The 7072-nt window shown below is 39.5% G+C and overlaps 1 non-coding gene across 1 annotated transcript; it reads left to right on the plus strand.

Annotated features, from left to right (window-relative positions):
* The first annotated feature begins 6347 nt into the window (after positions 1–6347).
* On the plus strand, positions 6348–6455 carry LOC130971208 (small nucleolar RNA R71). The gene has a single exon (XR_009082440.1). It is a non-coding gene; the product is annotated as a small nucleolar RNA R71 (small nucleolar RNA).
* The last annotated feature ends 617 nt before the right edge of the window (positions 6456–7072 follow it).

Here is a 7072-nt window from a genome sequence, read left to right on the forward strand (position 1 = left end):
TGGTGAACAATGAAGAAGAGAGTGAATCAAAAGAGAGCTACCAAGAGGAAAAAGTTGGCATGGTGTATATTGAAATTGAAGAATATGAAGAGGTTGATCAAGAGATGGATTCATTCATCAATGAATTCCTATCCAAAATTGAATCACCTTCCATTGGGCAAGATGAAGTTCTCGAAGATAACACCAAGCCACGTAACAAAGACGATGAGGTTGAAATTGAAGAAAACTATGAAGAGGTGGAAACAACTAAAGAAGAGCACAAAGAAGTGGACCTTGCATTGTCCAAGTGTGGGGAAGCCTCTCTTCCCAAGTCACCATCCAACACAACATTTAAGTGGGTAAAATCTCTATCTCTAAGCTTTAATTTCTCACTTGAATATGGTTTGATTGAAAATGATGGTCAACTTAGAACTCTTTGTGGAATTAAAAGTAAGAATGAGTTGTGTAGTGGTTGGAAAGTAGGTGTTAAGCTCATCAAGGTCAAGACCTCAAGATATATGGATGATGTTGGGACAAGGATCACTTTGTATGGATCTAGAAGGAAGCATTGGTGGAATAAAGAGAATTCTTTGTGTCAGCCACATTTATGCCATCCACCCATCCGACAAAATCATGAAACTCAACTAACGGTTGGATGTGAGAATAAGATATGGGACCCCGGATCGAAGCATGTCAACCAACTATGGGAGCTCATTTCTTGGGTTGAACTTGACCCAAGGATGGTGAATTTGGTTGGAAATTCTGTCAACCAATTGAGGAGTAAAGATCCTTGGAGATTCAAGGATGAGTACAAGCATAAGCCACCATGACAAAGAGCTTCTCAAAATGTCCAACTTAAGGACTTAAACTAAAAGTGCTAGGTGGGAGACACCCCACCATGGTAAACTCTTTCCACTCTCTTTTAGTTTTGTTTAATAAGTGATTTGAGTTGCCATTGTAGGTAGATTTTCATTTCATATTGATTTGTTTGTAAAGATTGGTTGTTAGTATGTTGTATTCATTAGTAGTAGATGAATAAATTCTAAAATCAAATTGCATTTTTGTGAATTGTTTGATATTTGATTGAATAAAGAAGAGCTGTGAACACTAAGGGGAGCACCCAGCAATTTGTTTTCAAAAAAAAAAAAAAAAAGAGGGGGTGGACGCGCGCGCACCATGTACGCGCACGCGTCCCTGTGTGGATGCACCACGAGCCACACTCTCGAGAGTTGGGCCTCCCTTGGGCAAACACTATGCCTAGAGCCCAAGACGATCCATGCGGACGCGCACTCCGTGCGCGCGCGCCGTTTATAAGAACATGGACGTTCACGCGGACGTGCACATGCCGCGTCCGCGCCAATTTGCTGCTGCAATTGATTGAGCCAAACCCCAGAGAGTTGAGCCATTTCTGGGCTAGCTTTAGGCCCCAGGCCCAACTCGGTCTGCGCGAGCGCGCACATCGCGCCAACGCGCCATTTCATAACTTAGAATTTTACGCGGACGCGCACTTGTCGCGCGCGCGTCCATGCGTACTGCCACCAATCTAGGCCAAGGACCCGAGAGTTAAGCGTGCCTCAAGCCCACCCTAAGCCTCAGGCCCAATCTCATGTACGCGTGCGCGCACTGTACGCGCACGCGCCCATACCTATTCTGCCATCCCACGCTACAGCGCACTGCGCGCTCACGCGTGGACCTCCAATTCTCTCAAGGCGCGCGGACGCGTACATGCCGCGTGCGCGCCGATTTGATAGCGCAACCTCCAGGCCATTCTCCAGAGAGTTAGGCCTGCGTTGGGCCAACTCTACGCCCCTAGCCCAACTCCATGCACGCGTGCGCGCATTGTACGCGCACGCGTCCCTTTCCCATTTTGCTCATCCACGCTTAAGCGCGCTGTACGCGCACGCGTAGGTCCCGTTCACCTTCCCATTCTTCCCAGCTCCCAAGTTCCTGCTCCATTTCTGTTTGTTTTTCTGTTTTTTTTCTTTTAATTGTTCATTTCTGTAGTTACTGTAATTGTCTGTTAGTTAGTTTAAATTCAAATGTTGTATGCTAGGATTAGTTCGAAATAATTGCAGTTAGGTAGCTAGGACTGAATAGAGGATTCTAGGCCTGATAAGTGCTCCGTTTGTGTTTATTTTAGGAGTCTCAGCCGGTGCCACAGCCACAGCCAGAGCCTATCGGTATACCTATCCCTGATCCTCAGGATTAGCATCGAGGACGATGCTTGATCTTAAGTGTGGGGAGGTAGCCGGTGGCATCATTAGATACCGGTGAACATTTTGGCCATTTTTTCTAAGCTATCTCACTTTGCATACCCTTTTGTATATATTTTCCTTTTTAGTTTATGGTTGTGATTAAAACTCATGTTTTAAGTGAAACTTAGTCACCCTTTTTTCATAAGAAATTAGTTTTAAGTGGAAAAGAAACGGGTGAGCTAAGAAAATTTTTGGATTTTTCAATCACAACAATGCTTAGTCAAACATTGAGATTTTTCAAGAAGTTTAAATATAGGGCATTAACCCAATTGATTGAAAGTGAATTTTTGAAAACTTGCTTGAATTTCATACCTTGTGAAGCATGTATTGAATTGAGAACACAAGCTTGTGAGACTTGAGCCTATTGATGTGGTTACATTTTATAGCCACTTATTTTCCATTCTTGTGTGAAATTGTTCTCTTTCTATGATTGTAATCCTTGATTTGCTTGATTCTATATATCCATATATTTCTTGTATTTATGCATTTATATGATTGAGGCCATTACTTCATTAGCCACTTACCCAAATAGCCACCCTTTTACTCTCCATTGTTAGCTAATTTTGAGCCTATGCTTAACCAACTTATTCTCATTTTAGCACATTACAAGCCCAAGGCGGAAAACCAATGAAAAGTCCTTGTTTGGATCTTTGATTAGCCTAGGCTAGTGAGAGTGTTCATTATTCAAGTTGGTGAGGCTTGGGAACATTGGATGGGATAAAAGGGGTAGTACACTTTTATGTTTAGGAATTGGGCACACATTCATGTATAAATTGAATGTAGAGACCTTATGCATTGATGTTCTTGTATGTAGTTCGAAAAAAAAAAGAGGAAAATATATAAAGAAAAAAAAATGATGAAAAGAAAAAAATGAATCAAATGAAAAAAAAAAATTGATGATGGAAAAGAAAAATTATACAATAAAGAAGGGACAAAATGCCCTAAAGTGAAGTCAATAAAAAGGAATCAATGCATAGGTGTTATGAATCAAGAAATAAGATGCATGAGTATGTAAGAAAAAGTGAAGAATGGGTAGTTAGAGTAGTTTGAACTTGTATAGGTCATTATATAGTTAGGTGGGGAAGTCTATGCTAATCAAAGATTCAAATCCTAGTCCACTTAACCATAAATGAACCTACCTTGACCCTAACCCCATTACAACCTAAATGAAAGACCTCATGATGAATGTATGCATGCATTGAATAAGTGTTGATTTTTAGAAGAAAATCAAATTTTGGAAAACATGATTAGAAGAGAATTGAGTGAATTAACCCTTAAACACTTGAGTGAATAGAGCGGATACACATCCGGTGAGGGTTCAAAAGTTCAATCACATGTGTTCACCCATATTATCTATATTCTTGCAAGTTTGAACTCTTTTTGATAATTCAATACAATTGTGGTTTGGACTTAATTCCTATTTCCTAGCTATTGTGCTTACACATGTTCTCTTGGGAATTGATTTGTTTGAGCTAAGCATTTGCATTTGCTTTAGATAATTGCATTTAGATAGGACTCACATAGTTTAGTTGCATCCAAATAAATGTCATAACCCTTAGTTCCTTCTTATTTTAGCATGAGGACATGCTAAGGCTTAAGTGTGGGGAGGTTGACAAACCCCAATTTGAGGGTTTATCTTGTATTGAATTTAAAGTATTTTGATAACCTTTTGTCACATTTAGCCTATAAATTAGCATGGTTTTGTTATCTCTCCCGTATTTGTGCTTAAGTGTAAAAACATGCTTTTCAATCCTTATTTTGATGAATTCTAATTTCTCTTTGATTCCATAAGATGCCTTGATGTGGTTGCTAGTAATTACAGGATTGAAATAGGCTAGGCATGGATCAAAGGAAGCAAGGAAGGAAGCATGCAAGTGGAGAGAAGCACAAAAAGCCAAAGAATTAATCTCGGCCAAGCACGCGTACGCGCACAAGGCGCTCGCGCGCACATTACGAAACAGGCCAAGGACGCGCACGCGTACCATGCGCGCACGCGCCGATGATGGCACATGACCTCACTAATGCAGCACGTGCCTGGCGATTTTGGAAGGTTTCAGCAACCAACTTTGGCGCCAAAATGCATATAAGAGCCAAGGATTGAAGGGGATTGACATTACATTAACACATTCACACCCATAGATTAATTCTAGATCATTAGTTAGATAGTTTTAGTTTAGAGTTAGTTTCTAGAGAGAGAAGCTCTCACTTCTCTCTAGAATTAGGATTAGGATTAGGTTTAGTTCTTAGATTTAGATTTAGATTCATCTTCTTCTACTTCCACATCTCAATTCCTTGTAGTTACATTGATTCTTCTTCCATTCTTTTGCTATAATCTCTCTTATGTTGTTCTTGTATTTTGTTATAGATCTAGTATTGTTCCTTTTTACTCTCTTCCAATTCAATAAAGGTAATTCATAATAAAAGTGTCTCTTTTGATTGTTGTTGTTAATTTCTTTCAATAATTGTTGTTAGATTTCATTCTTGTTGTTGATTTACTATGTTTTTCTTTTATGCCTACCAAGTGTTTGATAAAATGCTTGTTTGGATTTTAGTCTAGGTTTTGTTCCACTTGGTCTAGGTAGAGTAATTAGTGACTCTTGAGTTATCTAATTCTTTTGTTGGTTGATAATTAGAAGTTGCTAATTGATTTGAATGCCTCTAAAGCTAGTCTTTCCTTTAGGAGTTGATTAGGACTTGAGGACTCAAATTGATTCATCCACTTGACTTTCCTCCATGGTTAGAGGTTAACTAAGTGGGAGCAATGGACAATTTGTTATCACAATTGAAGAGGATAACTAGGATAGGACTTCTAGTTCTCATACCTTGCCAAGAGCTTTGTTAGTTGTTAGTTTATTTCCTTTGCCATTTTATAATTCTTGTCTATAATCTCAAAAACCCCAAAATAACTCACAACCAATAACAAGACACTTTATTGTAAATCCTAGGGAGAACGACCCGAGGTTTAAATACTTCGGTTTATAAATTTTAGGGGTTTGTACTTGTGACAAACAAATTTTTGCACGAAAGGATTAGCGATTGGTTTAGAGACTATACTTGCAACGAGATTTTATTTGAGAAATTCTAAACCATCAAAAATCCAATTCGTCATGATTGCTCCTAGATACTGAGCAACTTACTCTTCAACAGTGTCTTCGTCCTCTTCAGATGAAGAATATTCATCAGAGCTCATGAATGACAATAGTAAGTTCAGTGGAATCTCTATGGTCTTTGTATGAGCCTCAGATTGCTTTGGTTCCTCGGTAGGGAACTCCTTATTGGTCAGTGGACGTCCCTTGAGGTCTTCCTCACTGGGAATCACTGTCTTTTCACTCTCTCCAGGTTCGGCCATTTTGGGTTTATTAATGGCCTTGCATTTTCTTTTTGAATTTCTTCTGTATTGCTTGGGAGAGTACTAGGAGGAGTTTCAGTAACTCTTTTACTCTACTGACCCACTTGTGCCTCCAAATTTTTTATGGAGGACCTTGTTTCATTCATGAAACTGAGAGTGGTTTTAGATAGATCAGAGACTATGTTTGCTAAGACAGAGAGGCTCTGCTCAAAATTCTCTGTCTGTTGTTGAGAAGATGGTGGAAAAGGTTTGCTATTGCCAAACCTATTTCTCCCACCATTATTGTTGTTAAAGCCTTGTTGAGGCTTCTATTGATCCTTCTATGAGAAATTTGGATGATTTCTCCATGAAGGATTATAGGTGTTTCCATAGGATTCTCCCATGTAATTCACCTCTTCCATTGCAGGATTCTCAGGGTCATAAGCTTCTCCTTCAGAGGAGGCTTCTTTAGCACTGCCGGATGCAGCTTGTAATCCAATCAAATTCTGAGAAATCATATTGACCTGCTAAGTCAATATTTTGTTCTGAGCTAATATGGCATTCAGAGTATCAATCTCAAGAACTCCTTTCTTCTGAGTCATCCCATTATTCACAAGATTTCTTTCAGAAGTGTACATAAACTAGTTATTTACAACCATCTCAATGAGTTCCTGGGCCTTTGCAGGGGTTTTCAGATGAAGAGATCCACCAGTAGAATGGTCAAATGACATCTTAGACAATCCAGACAGACTATCATAGAATATGCATATGATGCTCCATTCTGGAAGCATGTCAGAAGGACACCTTTTGGTTAATTGCTTGTATCTTTCCCAAGCTTCATAGAGGGATTCACCTTCCTTCTATTTGAAGGTTTGGACTTCCACTCTAAGCTTGTTCATTTTTTGAGGTGGAAAGAATTTGGTCAAGAAAGCATTGACCAACTTATCCCAAGAGTTCAGGCTTTCTCTAGGTTGTGAGTCCAACCATGTTCTAGCTTTGTCTCTTATAGCAAAGGGAAAAAGCATAAGTCTGTAGACCTCGGGATCAACCCCATTGGTCTTAACAGTATCACAGATTTACAAGAATTCGGCTAAGAACTGATGAGGATCTTCCGATGGAAGTCCATGAAACTTGCAATTCTACTGTATTAGAGAAACTAATTGAGGCTTAAGCTCAAATTTGTTTGCTCCAATGGCAGGAATTGAGATGCTTCTTCCATAGAAGCTGGAAGTTGGTGCAGTATAGTCACCAAGCATCTTCCTTGCATTTCTAGCATTGTTGTTGGGTTTGGCTGCCATGTCTGCTTCTTTTTCAAAATTTTCTGTAAGGTCCTCTTCGGAGTGTTATGCTTTAGCTTCTTCTTCAGAGTCCTTTCAGGTTCAGGATCAGCTTCAACAAGAATGTTTTTATCCCTATTTCTGCTCATATGAAAAAGAAGAGAACAAAAGGGAGTAGTGGAATCCTCTATGTCACAGTATAGAGATTCCTTGAGGTGTCAGAGGAAAAGAAG

The sequence above is a fragment of the Arachis stenosperma genome, chromosome 3, assembly GCF_014773155.1.
Source record: "Arachis stenosperma cultivar V10309 chromosome 3, arast.V10309.gnm1.PFL2, whole genome shotgun sequence".
In the NCBI taxonomy this organism is placed as follows: Eukaryota; Viridiplantae; Streptophyta; class Magnoliopsida; order Fabales; family Fabaceae; genus Arachis; species Arachis stenosperma.